General features: G+C 43.4%; 2 long non-coding RNA genes across 3 annotated transcripts in view; one reads left to right on the top strand and one right to left on the bottom strand.

Moving 5' to 3' along the window:
- Positions 1-5,637, bottom strand: part of LOC309533635 — a 37,915-nt gene extending 32,278 nt beyond the window's left edge. For both annotated transcript variants that reach the window (XR_014220362.1, XR_014220363.1), the window contains exons 1-2: positions 5,483-5,637; positions 5,138-5,250 (exon numbers count right to left, since the gene is read on the bottom strand). This is a non-coding gene — a long non-coding RNA (uncharacterized lncRNA). The remainder of the gene's footprint in view (positions 1-5,137; positions 5,251-5,482) is intronic.
- Positions 5,638-7,064: 1,427 nt separating this feature from the next.
- Positions 7,065-14,044, top strand: LOC309533655. The gene is made up of 3 exons (XR_014220387.1): positions 7,065-7,187; positions 12,812-12,914; positions 13,821-14,044. It is a non-coding gene; the product is annotated as an uncharacterized lncRNA (long non-coding RNA).
- Positions 14,045-14,756: the final 712 nt, after the last annotated feature.

Below are 14,756 nucleotides of genomic sequence, written 5' to 3'. Positions count from 1 at the left end.
TCATTTTGCTATGATTGCTGTTACCTACGGTTAGGCCTGTTCTCCAAGCTACTTACAAATGCCACTGGGTGTTATACTTGCATGTCAGGTTGTTCCCCACCCTCCCCACCCCATTGCAACATTTGCATATTCTTCCCAGTATTGTGATGTCATCGCATTGAGCAGTTCTCTGGTGACAGCCATCGATGAGGAGCAAAGGCAAGGAAACATGGGACAGGATGTCATCGCAGTACAAGTAACTGTGCCTGAACACTGTGAGCAGAGGGGAGAGAACTCAACTGCCATTGTGGCAGGGAAAAACATCATTGTATATCCTTGCATTGTGTCGAATAGTACTTCTTTTTATCTGTGCCGATGCTTCTCCCAATCAATTTCACTAGAGGAGCCCATTCTAGTATTAAATGAGAAATGGATGGGGGGGAGGATCTCTGATCATTTTCTCCACAGCATTCATGATTCTCTCAGCCTCTCTTATGCCCTCCATTGTTTAAAGTTTTTTTAACAAAGGGAGGGGGGAACAGCTCCAAATGCTTTCGATGAATCCAAAACCACGTAAATCACAAGGCGCTGGTAATTAGCCCATGCTAATGACACTGTAGTTAAGACTGTTTGAATATTTTCATTATAATGCCTACCCCCTTTTTCGTCGGAAATGAAAAGACTGGAGATAAATATTGGTTGTTGTTCACATGAAGCAAATTTGCATGCAAAGGTTCAGAACCACACTCAGTCTCTCTGGTTTTAATCTGCTTTATCACAGTCATTGAAATCACTGCTAAAAACGAGAGCAGGGAAAAAATCACCTCGACATCTTAGGCTTCATTTTAACTAGTTTTTTAATGCAATTTTCAATACAGCTAGAAGAAATAGCTATAGAGAAGCAGTAACGATTGTCCGCCCCTCTTTCTTGGTGAAAACAGAGCAAGAGACTGTGGCTCGCTTCACGCATTATGTTTTTGGCGCACACCTTAAAACATAAGCATATTTCTTTAAAAAGTGAGTATGACAAAAACATGGGCTTTATACAGATTCCACACCTTAAAGAGTCGTTATTTGCTGCTGCTTCCTTGATGAGTTCAAGATGCCTTTCTGCAAAAACATGTGAAATGGATAGCTATATTTCCTTGTTTGTGGGATCCAAAGAGAGGAAACAAAAGAGCAGAGAATAGCAAGTGAAAGCTTTGTTTCTTTTGTACACCAATAAAATGGTTGACATGGAAGTCAGTATGGTTAATTCAAGTCAATAGAAAGCTGCACTAGACCTACAGAGACCTAGGGATTCAAGTATCTTCTCAGCCATGAAGCTCAGCTGAGGTGACTTTGGCCCAGTCAGTTTCCCTCAGCCAAACTCACCTCACAGTTATTTTGAGGACACATTATGAAACTGTAAGGGGACAGGAGGGCAGGAAACACCTCATAAACAACCCTGAGCAGCTTGGAGGGTGGGCAGAATAAATATTGTAATAATTAAATGACCAAAGGAAGGAAATGTGATTGTTTTCTGTAATGGAACAGATCTTTTGTAATGCAAGTTATAGTATGAAGAGGAATTTCTCTCTCAGCAAATTATGTGCTGCAGGCAAAACAATATATCCTTTTTCCTATGTTATTGAGTGCTAAGTCTTTTCTGCCTTAACCACTTGGCAAGTTCACCATCTGTATAAAATAATCTGTGGCAGGTGACCTCCAATAGGAAAGTCCTTGCAACTAGAGCTGCTTTTTTAAGGAGCAGCTTGTCTCAGACCCTCCAAGTTACCCTATTTTCCAGGGACATCCCTAATGTATACAAGCCATCCCAGTTTCTGATTTGATCCCAGAATGTCCCACTTTTCCTTAGTAAGTCCCTATTTTCATTGGAGGGTTTGGTAGAATGTCCCTATTTTCATTGGGAAAATGTTGGAGGGTATATGGTGTTATCTGCCATCTGAAGGCAGTCTTGTATAGGGAAGTTTTTTTAAAAAAAATGTTTAATGTTTTATTGTGTTTTATATATATATTGGAAGCTACCCAGAGTGGCTGGGGCAACCCAGTCAGATGGGTGAGGTATAAATAATAAAATTATCCTTATGGAATGGAACATCCCTGGTTTCTTCAGAGAAATGTTGGAGGATATGTTGTCTTCCATGCTTCTACATCATAGTTTTCAGATTTTAAGTTCAAGATTCCTGTTCCAAGTGCTGTTTATTTGTTTTCATGTTCAGAACAAGGTATGGTGGGACCTGAAGTCAGGCCAGGTTCCCCTGCTGCCCCTCTCCGCCCTCCCTCCCTCTCTTGTCCCATCTTGCTCTGCAACATTGCTCTTTAAAAAATAAGATTTTGTTAAAGCTTTTTCATAATACAATAAAAGAAACTAAACTCATCTAAATGTCTTCTTTAAGACATAAGAGGGATTGAGGTGCATCTTGGAATTTTAGGTTTGCACAACTGAAGCAGATTAAAGTTCCCTGTCCCCCTAACACAACAAAACCACTTGACAACAACAGACTTTTGCGAGTTTGGAAAGTGTCATGGAAATGCACTGAAAATGGATTCCAAGGGGTTTAGGCAGCAGCAGCTGAGCCTGAGTAAGGAAGGAGGCAGTAACTTGAAATGTAAGCTAGCAAAATGGTGGTTGAAGCCCTGCAAGTGGCTAAAGGCAGCAGCAAATGTGTCAGGGTCACTTGTCTACATCCCCCTTGATCTGCCACCTGAGGCAGGGCTCTCTACTTACCTAATGGTAGAGCTGGTCCTGTATATCATGAAATATTTATTTTTGTGATTTATTTTTAGTATTCTGTTAAGGTTTGGCTTGGCTTGAGAGGAACACCTTGTAATATTAATACATCTTTATATATGAAATATATAAATAAAATTCATATGCGCTTTATTCCAGATTAAGCAAACTGTCTGTTTGTTGATGAGATTGCCATATCTCTCAAGTTACAGTTCTGGGTGTGTTGTATACCGAAAGGGCTGGGTGGGGTTGTACGTGTTTAATTCTTGATTTGAAAGTGTGAAATTACATGCAATAGATGGCTTCACAAGCTCAAAATTTAAAAGCCTTTTTCACCCCCCTCCCTAAGAGTAAGTGGGTGGGAGGACAACTCCGGAAAGATGAGGAAATCTGTTATTGACCTCTTTGAAGCAACACTATTCTGAGAGTTCCCAGCATGAAACTTGGTTACTTTGGCAAACTATGCCATGAGATGACATGTTAATTGTGGGCACTCTGATTCTCAGAGGTGAGGGAACTGGCAAGAGAAGAAAGCGAAGTGCTTAAGGTAATAGTTTGCAACATTTCACAGAACCTCTGGGGGAATACGGAACTCAAGAATCAATGGACCTCTGGTTGAAATACCCTGCCCTAAACAAAGAACCAGAGAATAGTGAAAGCATTGCAGCCATAGATGGAGGTATGAGACTTCATTGTTTAGCAACAAGGTAAAGGTAAAGGGACCCCTGACCATTAGGTCCAGTCGTGGCCGACTCTGGGTTTGCGGTGCTCATCTTGCTTTATTGGCCGAGGGAGCCGGCATACAGCTTCCGGGTCATGTGGCCAGCATGACTAAGCCGCTTCTGGCAAACCAGAGCAGCACACGGAAACGCTGTTTACCTTCCCGCCAGAGCAGTACCTATTTATCTACTTGCACTTTGACGTGCTTTCAAACTGCTAGGTTGGCAGGAGCAGGGACCGAGCACCGTGAGCTCACCCCGCCCGTCACAGGGATTTGAACCGTCGACCTTCCAATCGGCAAGTCCTTGCATGAAAGTGGCCTCCCAATTTTTCTCACAGGCCCATATAAGTTCAGCACAAACAGTTGGGCCTGGTGAGCATTTAAGGTCCCCAACCCTAATCTGTGGGTTGCCATCCGATTGGATTTTATTCTGATCCTGATCTGATTTGAGGATGTATTTTAATTGATTGACTGATTTTATGTTAATGTATTATACATTTGATGTTAGCCACTCTGAGCCCGGCTTTGGCTGGGGAGGGTGGGATATAAATAATTTTTTTATTTTTTTTATTATTATTATTAGTATTATTATTATTATTACTAGGCTCTGTGGTTTAACCCTCAGCGACACCCGCGTCCCATATTATCACAGTACCTTTCTATAAAGGAAACTCACCTGGTAATGAGCAGAAATGGCTTCATTTTGACAGAGTTGGTAAACCTCTGTCTGGCATGTACCAGTTCAAACTGTAGCGGGGCAGAATCAGATAATTGATTGTTCCTCCAGGCAAGCCCTCCCTGCACATAGGAAACCAGCAAGTCAGGGAGAAGACAAGGCTAAAACTCGTTTCCACAATACCTAGTTTTCATGATAGGTTATGCATTTTTTGACCACTTTCCCCATCTGCAGTCTGAAGTGGTGTGGCCTTGATACAGGTTAACCGCCGCAGTGAGACCTAATTTTCAGACAAACTGGTGATTCTTTCTCTCTTTTAAAACTGGAATTTTCTGCTAGTTATCCACTCAATATATATAAAAGCATATCGAGACATTGAGTTTGGTTTTGTCTTTTGAGGATTCCAGAGTCTGCAATTGTAATGTGTTACATTTGTTGATACAAGAGTCACCCAGTATCATTGGCTACTGGACAATGAATGCTTTGCTTTATAAACAATTTCTCTCTTTCTCTTTAAGTTTACACATCAGAAATTTGAAACAGAAGAACTGAACTCTGCTGAGAGGCTTGCTTTGTCTTTTATCTTCTGAATCATTGGTCAAGCTCACAAGGGTGTTCCAAAGTCTTTTAAAAAGCTAATTGACTTATAAGTGGTTTTCTTTAAACATAAAACCTGTCGAGCTCTTGATTCTTAGGAAACGGCGAGGATAGATTTGACCTGGCTTCCTGTGTGCCAGGGGTCTCTGAACCCTAGGAGAATGCTTTGCAAAATGAATTGGGCCATTCACAAAGAGGGTATATTTTAAAACCCAATTGCCTTAAAAAGCTTCATTTTGTATTTTTAGCTCTTCCCTGAGCACAAGCACTCCTTGGGGACACTGCCAGAAGCCTGGACTGCATTCATCCTTTGATTTCCTTAAACCTTTGTGTATTTACGCTTAATAACCAACATTAGTGACATTAAAATTCTACTCACTGCAAGCAGCAAATAATCCATTCTTGCCTCCTTTTTCCTTTGATAACTGACCTTTAATATAGATCCAAGCTTAAACTCTCCAAACAGTCATTTGCACACTCTCGCAGTAACATTCATCACTATTTTCAGATAATTGCCCGGACACATCAGTCAAGAGTTGGATCCTATATGAAAGAAAAGCAGAGATCCAGAGTGAAAGATTAGGGCTTGGGCAATTTTTAAGTGAATTTCAACTAAGGACAAAGATCTCCCTGGTATTTTATTGAGGTCAGTATTTAGATGGATATAATTAAAGGTATATAACTACTAGCGCGGCACTGGCTATTTGCCATTTTTAATTTTGGGGTCAACACTAGCACTTTCTCCCCGAACTATCTAGAATGTGAGAATGCTCACCTTTATTTTCAATCCTGTTCAGTGCTGTTGTTTTCCCAAGCTACTACTACTGCAACTGGCTTTTCCTTTGGCTGACGCTCCTTTTTGCTTCTTGGATTAGTCACGTGTGATAGTTCCACATAATTGGCGATTGTGTTTTAATACTATGTGTGTGATGATGCTACAGACAGCAAGTGAAGATTATTGAGAGTGGTGGCAAGCGAGGGCAATTCTGGTGTTTGGTGAACCATTTTTGCAAGGCATGCCAAAAAGTTCCTAAGAAAAGGAGAGAGCTTTTGACATTGCCAACACCACATGTGGGGGAGAGAAATTGCTTTCAACTCAGTGCCAACATTCTAGAACAACACAAAGAACTCATAACCCACCTACTCTCAGCAACCAGAAACATCATAGCCAGACACTGGAGAGACCTGTCAGGAGTAAGCATGGACCAATGGTACCAAATAGTATGGGAAACAGCCCTACTAGAAAAATTAACTGAAACTGACATGGAGACAAATAGAAGATACCTTCACCCCGGTATGGTTCCCCTTTATCACATACACAGCCCAACAAGACAACGACAAGAATCCACCAGCAGCATACGAATCAATATGGCTAACCTGATTCAAAAACGCCCACACGCCCACCACACTCACACACGAAAACAAAGTTCAACCCAGCCAATCACAAACAAGCAACTGCACCCTAGGCCAACCCCAATTTCTCTCACCACCAAAGGAACACAAGCGAATAGCAAAGAGAACCCGCACAAACGACGCTGACACAAAACCCCACACATACATTAAGCAAATTAGACACATCGCCTCCCAACCCCAACCCCGCTCACCTTTCCCCCCCTCCACCTCTTCCCTCCTTTTCTTCCTAATGTAACCCTAACATCTCAACAAATGAAATTGACCTATGGAAAATGTAACTTGAAAAAAGAGACATTGCGCATACCTTTGTCAACCAAGAAAACTTTAATAATAAATAAATAAATAAAACGACACCTAAGCAAGAAGCCAGCCTAACATAAATTCTTCCAATATTTATTTCATTTTATTTGTTTCTTCATTCCATCCTAAATGTTTAGGGTGGGTGATAATACAGAAGTAGTTCTGGTGACATCTCTCAAAATGATCCTGTCAGGGAACTGCCATCAGCTCAGAGGTGGAAGGGCAGTTGTGTTACAGGGAGCCTCCGAAGTTCTTGCAAAGCAGTTCTTCCTCTGGCGAGGAGGGAAGCCCCACCTCTAGTGGGAAAGGGGCACAGGAATCAGAAGATGCTAGGGAGAGCCTCAACACCGAGCCTGAGCAAAGCGGAGGGGAGGCAAGTCCCCCTTTGCCAACACCCACTCTGCGCAGTAGGTTTGCGCGCAGAGAGGGGAGGAGAAGGATGGGGGTCACACGACTGTTATGCTGGGGAAGGTATAAGGACCGCCCACTCCCAGATTCTGCTAGCGACTGAGCAGACACGGACTTGCGACGCTCTGCACTGTAAATAGTTTTGTACAAATAATAAAGCCTGGAAAAGACAGGTTGGAGTCTTCCCTGTGTGCTCTCGAGCAACCACACCAGCACCTGACAGATCCATAAAAAAAGAACTTGGATTTGCAATATTAAGTGTGCCGTAAGAATGTCCACTGGTCTAAAGAGTTATCCGTTCTTGGTTGGGCTGGGAAGTTCCTTCCTTGCTCAGTCATGAAATTACGAAATGGCCTTTGGTAAGTCACTGTTTAACCTACCTCCCAGGAATGCCGTGAAGACTAAATGCAAAAAAATTGGATGTTCTCGATCTGGAGTTCCCTAGGAGGAATGGTGGAAGTTTAAAAAAGTAAATATAATGCTTCTTTGTAGCTGATTAGCAAGCAGTTCACCTCACTGAGTCTGCCTGCATTTCAGGAAAACATTTGTGTGCTTCCATTTTTGGACCTGAAAGCAGTTGATTACATGGATATTTGTTACCGCCACATATTACTGCAATACATAGAGAGGGGTAAATTTTGGCCTGCTTTATGATGTTAAAATTCTATTTACGGTACTCAATACAAACTAATGATTAAAGGAAATACCAGTAAGCGATCAGTTGTTGGCATTCCAACGTGCTCGATAGATTACTTATGACCAATCTGCTAATTGCAATGTGTGACTCAAGCCGCTCACTTATAATATGTAGCAGTAATGTAGTTCTTTAAACAAACATGTTTAGCATTATGGATTCCCTGTTAAGTGGGATGTTTTCTTGGGAACTGAAGTAGTTTCTCTCATATATATATCTTTTATATAATAAGGCAACAGTCAGTGCAAGGCCAGTTCCTTCCCTAGCAGAAATGGAAACTGCAATGCATCAGAGAGTTACTTGTCAGGCCTCGATAAAATGAATGGCAACTGTATTATAGCACAGTGGATGGAATCACACCTTTTACACCGCCCCCAAGCACTGGTGGAGGAAGAGGAGTGAGGGGGGAGCACACCGCCCCCGGCAGTGCGATCCCCAGGGTGCCATCGCGGCTGCCCCCCTGCCCGTGTTGGGCGCCCCGCCCCCAGGATGCGCGCCAGCCCCACCCCCGCCTGCTCTCCACCCCCCGGTGCCAGAGAATGAAGCTCCACCACTGCCCCCAAGAGCTCACTGAAAAGCCCATCTTGCTTTCTAAAACATACTTTTTGAGGTACAGTGGTACCTCATGTTACATATGCTTCAGGTTACATACGCTTCGGGTTAGAGACTCTGCTAACCCAGAAATAGTGGTTCAGGTTAAGAACTTTGCTTCAGGATGAGAACAGAAATTGTGCTCTGGCGGCGCGGCGGCAGCAGCAGGAGGCCCCATTAGCTAAAGTGGTGCTTCAGGTTAAGAACAGTTTCAGGTTAAGTACGGACCTCCAGAACAAATTAAGTACTTAACCTGAGGTACCACTGTATTAGAATCCAGCCTGACCTTGGCTGTAGTCACACCCCCAACATACCCTCATGTTCCTCCCACCAGTAGATTTTGGATTTATGAGTGTGTGCGCACAAGGAGAGAGAGAGAGAGAGAGAGAGAGAGAGAGAGAGAGGCTTCTACCCACACAGTTTGGTTTCCTAGAAAGCTTACAAGATGATGCATATGTCAGGAAGCGAAACCACATGGGCAGATGTTTTCGTGCCTATCCAAAGCAGAGACTGCCACAACCATGTCAAGAAATGTACAAACGAAGTGGATTTCAGACAGTCAGGCTGAGTCACATCAGTTTCATTTTAACAAAAGGAAAAATGTATCCTGGAAGAGTTTCCTGCATACCAGTCAACAGAGGTTTCTAGTCCATTAAAATGTTTTGTTTGCTTATAAGGCTTATGTGCCTCCTTTCAGGACAAAGCACACGCGAAGTGGATTAGGAAATATCATTTGCTTCAAATGCACAGAAGGAACATTTGGCTTCCAAGAAGTTTTATAGAACAAGCCACTTGCAATACTTCTAGTCCAGGCCTGCAGTAGCTTCCTTTTATCAATCCACCTGTCACTCATAATGGCTGGTCAATTCAGCAAAGTTGAATATGCCTTCCTCCGCCCTCATTCCACTTCCTGTCATGGATAATCTGGTGCCTTGGTCCATGCTTTTCTAGTTCTAATAGTGGGCAGGTTTTGGAATTTGAACAGTGCTCCTTTTCAGGTATAACTGCCTTGACTTTCTGTGCCCAAATAACCATCCACATCTGCATGATAGACAGTAATTGAGCAGATCACAGAGTTGGGTCTATTTGCTCAACGTTGCCTTTTTGTGCCCACATTCATAATAATAATAATAATAATAATAATAATTTTTTTTTATATCCCGCCCTCCCCAGCCGAGGCCGGGCTCAGGGTGGCTAACAACAATAAAATAATACAACATTCTAAAATCATTTCATTAAAAAATTACTTCAAATCAAATTGATGGCAACCATTGGGCTAGAGTTCTGTGAAGATTGCCAAAGGAGGGAGTCAGGCTGTGCCCTGACCAAAGGCCTGGTGGAACAGCTCTGTCTTGCAGGCCCTGTGGAAAGATGTCAAGTCCTGCAGAGCCCTAGTCTCTTGTGACAGAGCGTTCCACCAGATCGGAGCCACAGCCGAAAAAGCCCTGGCTCTGGTTGAGGCCAGCCTAACCTCTCTGTGGCCACATTCATAATGTGAAAGGAAAAGGAAAGAACCATCTCTCTCTCTTTCTCTCCTGGTTTGGCAAAAGCTTCTTTCGCCTGGCAGTCTGGAGGAGAGTCTTCAGCCTCACACCAGGCTTAGCCTCATGTAAACAGATTTCCATGCAATAGATCTCCCAAGCTTCCTCACCTCCGGGTGAAAGTGACCCTGTACAGACTGCTCAGAGCTTCCTATCCCTTGTAGGAAGATGAGCGCTAAAAAAAATAAAAAGCAGTGTCTTTGATATGTTGTGCGTTCAGGATCACTGGCAGGTTCAATATTAGAGACAGGAAAAAGCACTGAACAGACAAGACAGATAGTTGTTTGGTTTGACAGCACTCCATCATGCACTCCAGCACAGTCTGCAAAAAAAGGGGGGGCAAGTCCACAGGAGAAAAAGAGCCTGCCATTTCAAAAAGAAGGAAAGAAGAATCTCTTTCTAGTTCTTCATTTTTCATACAAGAAAGACAAAACGGAGGTCTTTTAAACATAAAGGCTTGTTTCTCCCCTCCCAGCTTAACCAACTTGGCTTGCCATTTGTATTTTCCTGTCCATGCCGCATAAACCTTTTGCTCCTAAGGTGGTGAGGTTACAGCTGTTACATTTCAGTCATCCAACCTTTTTTTGCTAGTTTCGGTCACTGTGATTCTTTTGAAAAATAAATGAAGCAAAGCAAAGCAGCCGCTTTGTACTTTATATGTGAGACCCCTATATAAATAAAAGCAAAACATCCATGCACTGTCCCTTAGACTGTTAGAGAGAAACAGCAGTCCTAGCTTTGCCAGCTCAACTGGGGTTGGGGGGAGAGGCTGGCCTCTTAGCTACGTGGGGGCCAACAGGCAAGGCTAAGTCCTTTCAGGACATTTTTACTGAATATACTATGAATGCAGGGAGCCATCACATTGGCAGTCTGTGCCCTGGAGGGACGCGGGTGGCGCTGTGGGTTAAACCACAGAGCTTAGGACTTGCTGATCAGAAGATCGGCAATTCAAATCCCCGCAACGGGGTGAGCTCCCGTTGCTCGGTCCCTGCTCCTGCCAACCTAGCAGTTCGAAAGCACGCCAGTGCAAGTAGATCAATAGGTACCGCTCCGGCGGGAAGGTAAATGGCATTTCCATGCGCTGCTCTGTTTCGCCAGAAGTGGCTTAGTCATGCTGGCCACATGACCCGGAAACTGTACGCTGGCTCCCTCGGCCAATAAAGCGAGATTAGCGCCGCAACCCCAGAGTCATTCACAACTGGACCTAACAGTCAGGGGTCCCTTCACCTTTACCTTTACTATGAATGCAGGGAGCCATCACATTGGCAGTCTGTGTCCCGGACATGTATACATTCATTGCACTGTCTGAAAAGACCCCTGCACATACAGTTGCATGGATGTCTACACAACTCCTCTCCAAGCGTTTGGAAACTCTGGAAAAACAGCATTCCTCAGTGTGTACAGTTGTTTGTGTTGGATTAGGTCTATGAACCTCCCAAAAGGCAGCAGGGTGGCATGGTTGAGCTGTAGGAATAGAAGGTGAAGAAGGAACAGTTAAATAATATTAAATGATTATTTGTAATGTGTTTAGCCCACCTTTCCACCCACACAGAATGATAATTCACTATATTTTTTTAAAAAAACGCTAAACAAAAATCAAAAGTGGGAGGCATACCAACTAGCAGAAACAGAAAGAATCAGTTCATACTAGGACAAACTTTAATTAAAGCTTTTTCAGGATTTAATTAAAGATTTTTCGGTATATCTTATCTTGTCTTCTTCAGGACTGCTGAAGTCCAGCCAGTAGATTCATCGCCAGTCTTTCTCCATCGATGCTCCATCAACCATCCTTGCTATTGCATTGCTCCAAGCTCTCAAACAACAACAACAAAACAGGTTGCTGATCAGGCTCTTGCAGACAGGAGAGGAAGTGTAGGCTAGACCATTTCGACCACCTAGATCTTTGCTCCATTTCAGAAGTCAGCTAGGTTCTCTGCAGGACCACCAGATGTGGCAAAGAGAAAGTCCCTCAGAATTGTCAGCAATCCATAAATTTGCATTTTATTAATTTTAATGCAAAGGTAAAGGTAAAGGTAAAGGGACCCCTGACCATTAGGCCCAATCGTGACCGACTCTGGGGTTGCGGCACTCATCTCGCTTTATTGGCCAAGGGAGCCGGCGTACAGCTTCCATGTCATGTGACCAGCATGACTAAGCCACTTCTGGCGAACCAGAGCAGCACACGGAAACGCCATTTACCTTCCTGTCAGAGTGGTACCTATTTATCTACTTGCACTTTGACGTGCTTTCGAACTGCTAGGTTGGTAGGAGCAGGGACCGAGCAACGGGAGCTCACCCCGTCATGGGGATTCAAACCGCCGACCTTCTGATCAGCAAGTCCTAGGCTCTGTGGTTTAACCCACAGTGACAATGTATTGATGCATAAAAGTTGCTTTAAACAGTTTCATTGTATTTTTTTAAAAGAAAAATCTTCCTTGATCACACACTCTTCCCTTCCAGTATTGCCACAACAATTTTGTCCTACTCCAAAACTGACCCCCTGCTTTAGAAAAAAAAGGCACGTTGAGTCCTTTATCCATCCAGCCACACACTTGTACGCACACAACAAAAGAGAACATCAAAGGAGCAGAACAGTCGGGTAGAAGGAAAATAAAAGAAGGAAGAGAGAAAAAGAGAAATGAACACAACAGTGTCACGCATGTCCCAAGTGGGAATGGCTAGGAAAGGCCACAGGGCGATGGTGTGGGAGAAGGAAGAGGGTGAAAGTCCAAAGAGCCGGCCACAGTCGCTGAAGTAGATTATATTCTCCTTTGGGCATCTTTTGTATCGACATTTTCCAACGTGACTTTTGAAGTTCACTGTTTCAGTTTGGTATTGGATTTTCATCGCTGTCTTGTATTGGATTTCATCCCTGTCTTTTTGGAATTCCAGAGTGGTGCTGTTATCATTCAGCTGATATTTCATACATTTTTATATATCGTGTTGCCTTTGAGGTACCCATTTTTGTGTTGGCTTTTTTCCTAAAATGGGGCATATCCTAACAGGATATTATTCTATGGTGGGGTATGTGCGTGTGTCACGCATACCTGTTTCTGTTTTTCATAAGCTTCCTTAAGCTCCATCTTGTAAGAAAGGTTGGGGTATAAGTCTAACTACTAATAAATAAATATCCTCCTTCCCCTGTTTCTTATGGAAGTGTTGGGACGCAACTCTACTTGCAATGGGAAAGAGTAGATAGAGAAACCTCCAAGTTTCCCAGACTGCCCTTTCTGATGTAACCTGTGCTAACCTTCCCTAAGGTACTAGATTTATACTCTTGCTGGCCTCATTTCCTGCTCCTCCTTAATCCTTACCTTGGGGACATGTTTGTATGTCTGCTGCTGAGAGCACAGAACTTTGTCTCTCCAACGTAGTTAGAACTAGGATCTGTTCTATCAAGCATGTATAGTGGTACCTCGGGTTACAGACGCTTCAGGTTACAGACTCTGCTAACCTGGAAATAGTACCTCGGGTTAAGAACTTTACTTCAGGATGAGAACAGAAATTGTGCAGCGGCGGCGGCACGGCGGCAGGAGGCCCCATTAGCAGTGGCGTAGCGTGGGTTGTCAGCACCCGGGGCAAGGCAAGTAATTTGCGCCCCCTAACCCGTGGATTTGCGCCCCCTAACCCGTGGATTTGCATCCCCTAACCCTAACCCCCAGATGTTGCGCCCGGTGCAGCCCGCCCCCCCTGCACCCCCCACGCTACGCCACTGCCCATTAGCTAAAGTGGTACCTCAGGTTAAGAACAGATTCAGGTTAAGAACGGACCTCCAGAACGAATTAAGTTCTTAACCCAAGGTACCACTGTATTTCTTTTAATAAACTTAGCCTTTGGCTGATTGACATCTGGTGCCCTTTTAAATGTCTTGTGGAAGGGGGAATTATCGACTTGTTTTTGTTCTTATCATATACGTATTTTGTTTTTATACTGTAATTTTATGTTTTGAACCACCCTAAGATCTATGGATATAGAGCGGTATACAAATTATTATTATTATTATTATTATTATTATTATTATTATTATTATTATTATTATAATTCCCCCCTAAACTCAATGTGATTACATCCAAAAATAGAGTGTGCTTCTCCAGCAGGAATTCAGTGTTCGGTTCAAACTTCTGCTGATGCAGTTAAACTCCAAATGCCATCCTTTTCTGTTGCAGATGAAAGAAGAATACCATCTCATTATTCCAGAGAAGGTCCTGCCCTGCTGCATGGACACAAAAGCATGGATTAATGAGGGCACAATCCTCCAATAAGTTCTCCTGCACAAACCCAAACCGCTGAAATGAATGGGCCATTGGTGCAGCTACCAGTCATTTCAACGGGCCTTGGAGCCAGTTTCTGTCATGTGAAAAATACATTTTTCTTCCTCTGTTTTTGTACATCTCAGCAATTTAATCCCTCTTTTCTCCCTCTGATTTACAAATTTAACAGACAGCAACAAGGGCTGGGGGAGGGGAACATATTAGAGAATTACACATTTGAAAAGAAGAGAGAAGTCCCTCATCAAAGATGAGTGCTACAATAAGGCTTGGATAATGTTAGACAAATGACTACAGCATTTAAGAGACAATAGACTTTAATGTTATGATGCAGTAATTGTTTCCCATCCTGCAAGTAGCACAGCTCCCTCCTTTCAGTTTGATTTTGTATGACGATTGTTCTCATTTTTGGTCTATCCTGAATTGTGTCCACATACACCAGAGACTGAGTTATTATACCATAATGCTACTTCTAGTTTCACAAGAACTAGCAAAACGCCCGTCATTAGGACCTGTTGCTTGCACAGACATGGAGGTGCAGTTTGTCTCTTTGCCTAGCACACTCTTTTTGTGGAGATCACTCAGCCCAGTATGAGGGATTATAGTGCTTGGATTTGAACCCATGCCAATGATGGCAGCCAATGTGGAAGAAAATAAAGGAGCCCTTTGGGACCCAGCCTGTCCCCTGATCATGATGTTCCCAGAGCAAGAAGCATATTTTCCCCTTTATCATGTTCTTTGCAGCTAATAGCCCATGTGGCGCTGTGGTCTAAACCACTGAGCCTAGGGCTTGCCGATCGGAAGGTCAGCGGTTCGAATCCCAATGACAGGGTG

Source organism: Podarcis vaucheri (assembly GCF_965113315.1).
Source record: "Podarcis vaucheri genome assembly, chromosome: 5".
Classification (NCBI taxonomy): Eukaryota; Metazoa; Chordata; class Lepidosauria; order Squamata; family Lacertidae; genus Podarcis; species Podarcis vaucheri.
This window is presented reverse-complemented; position numbering and strand designations above follow the sequence as displayed.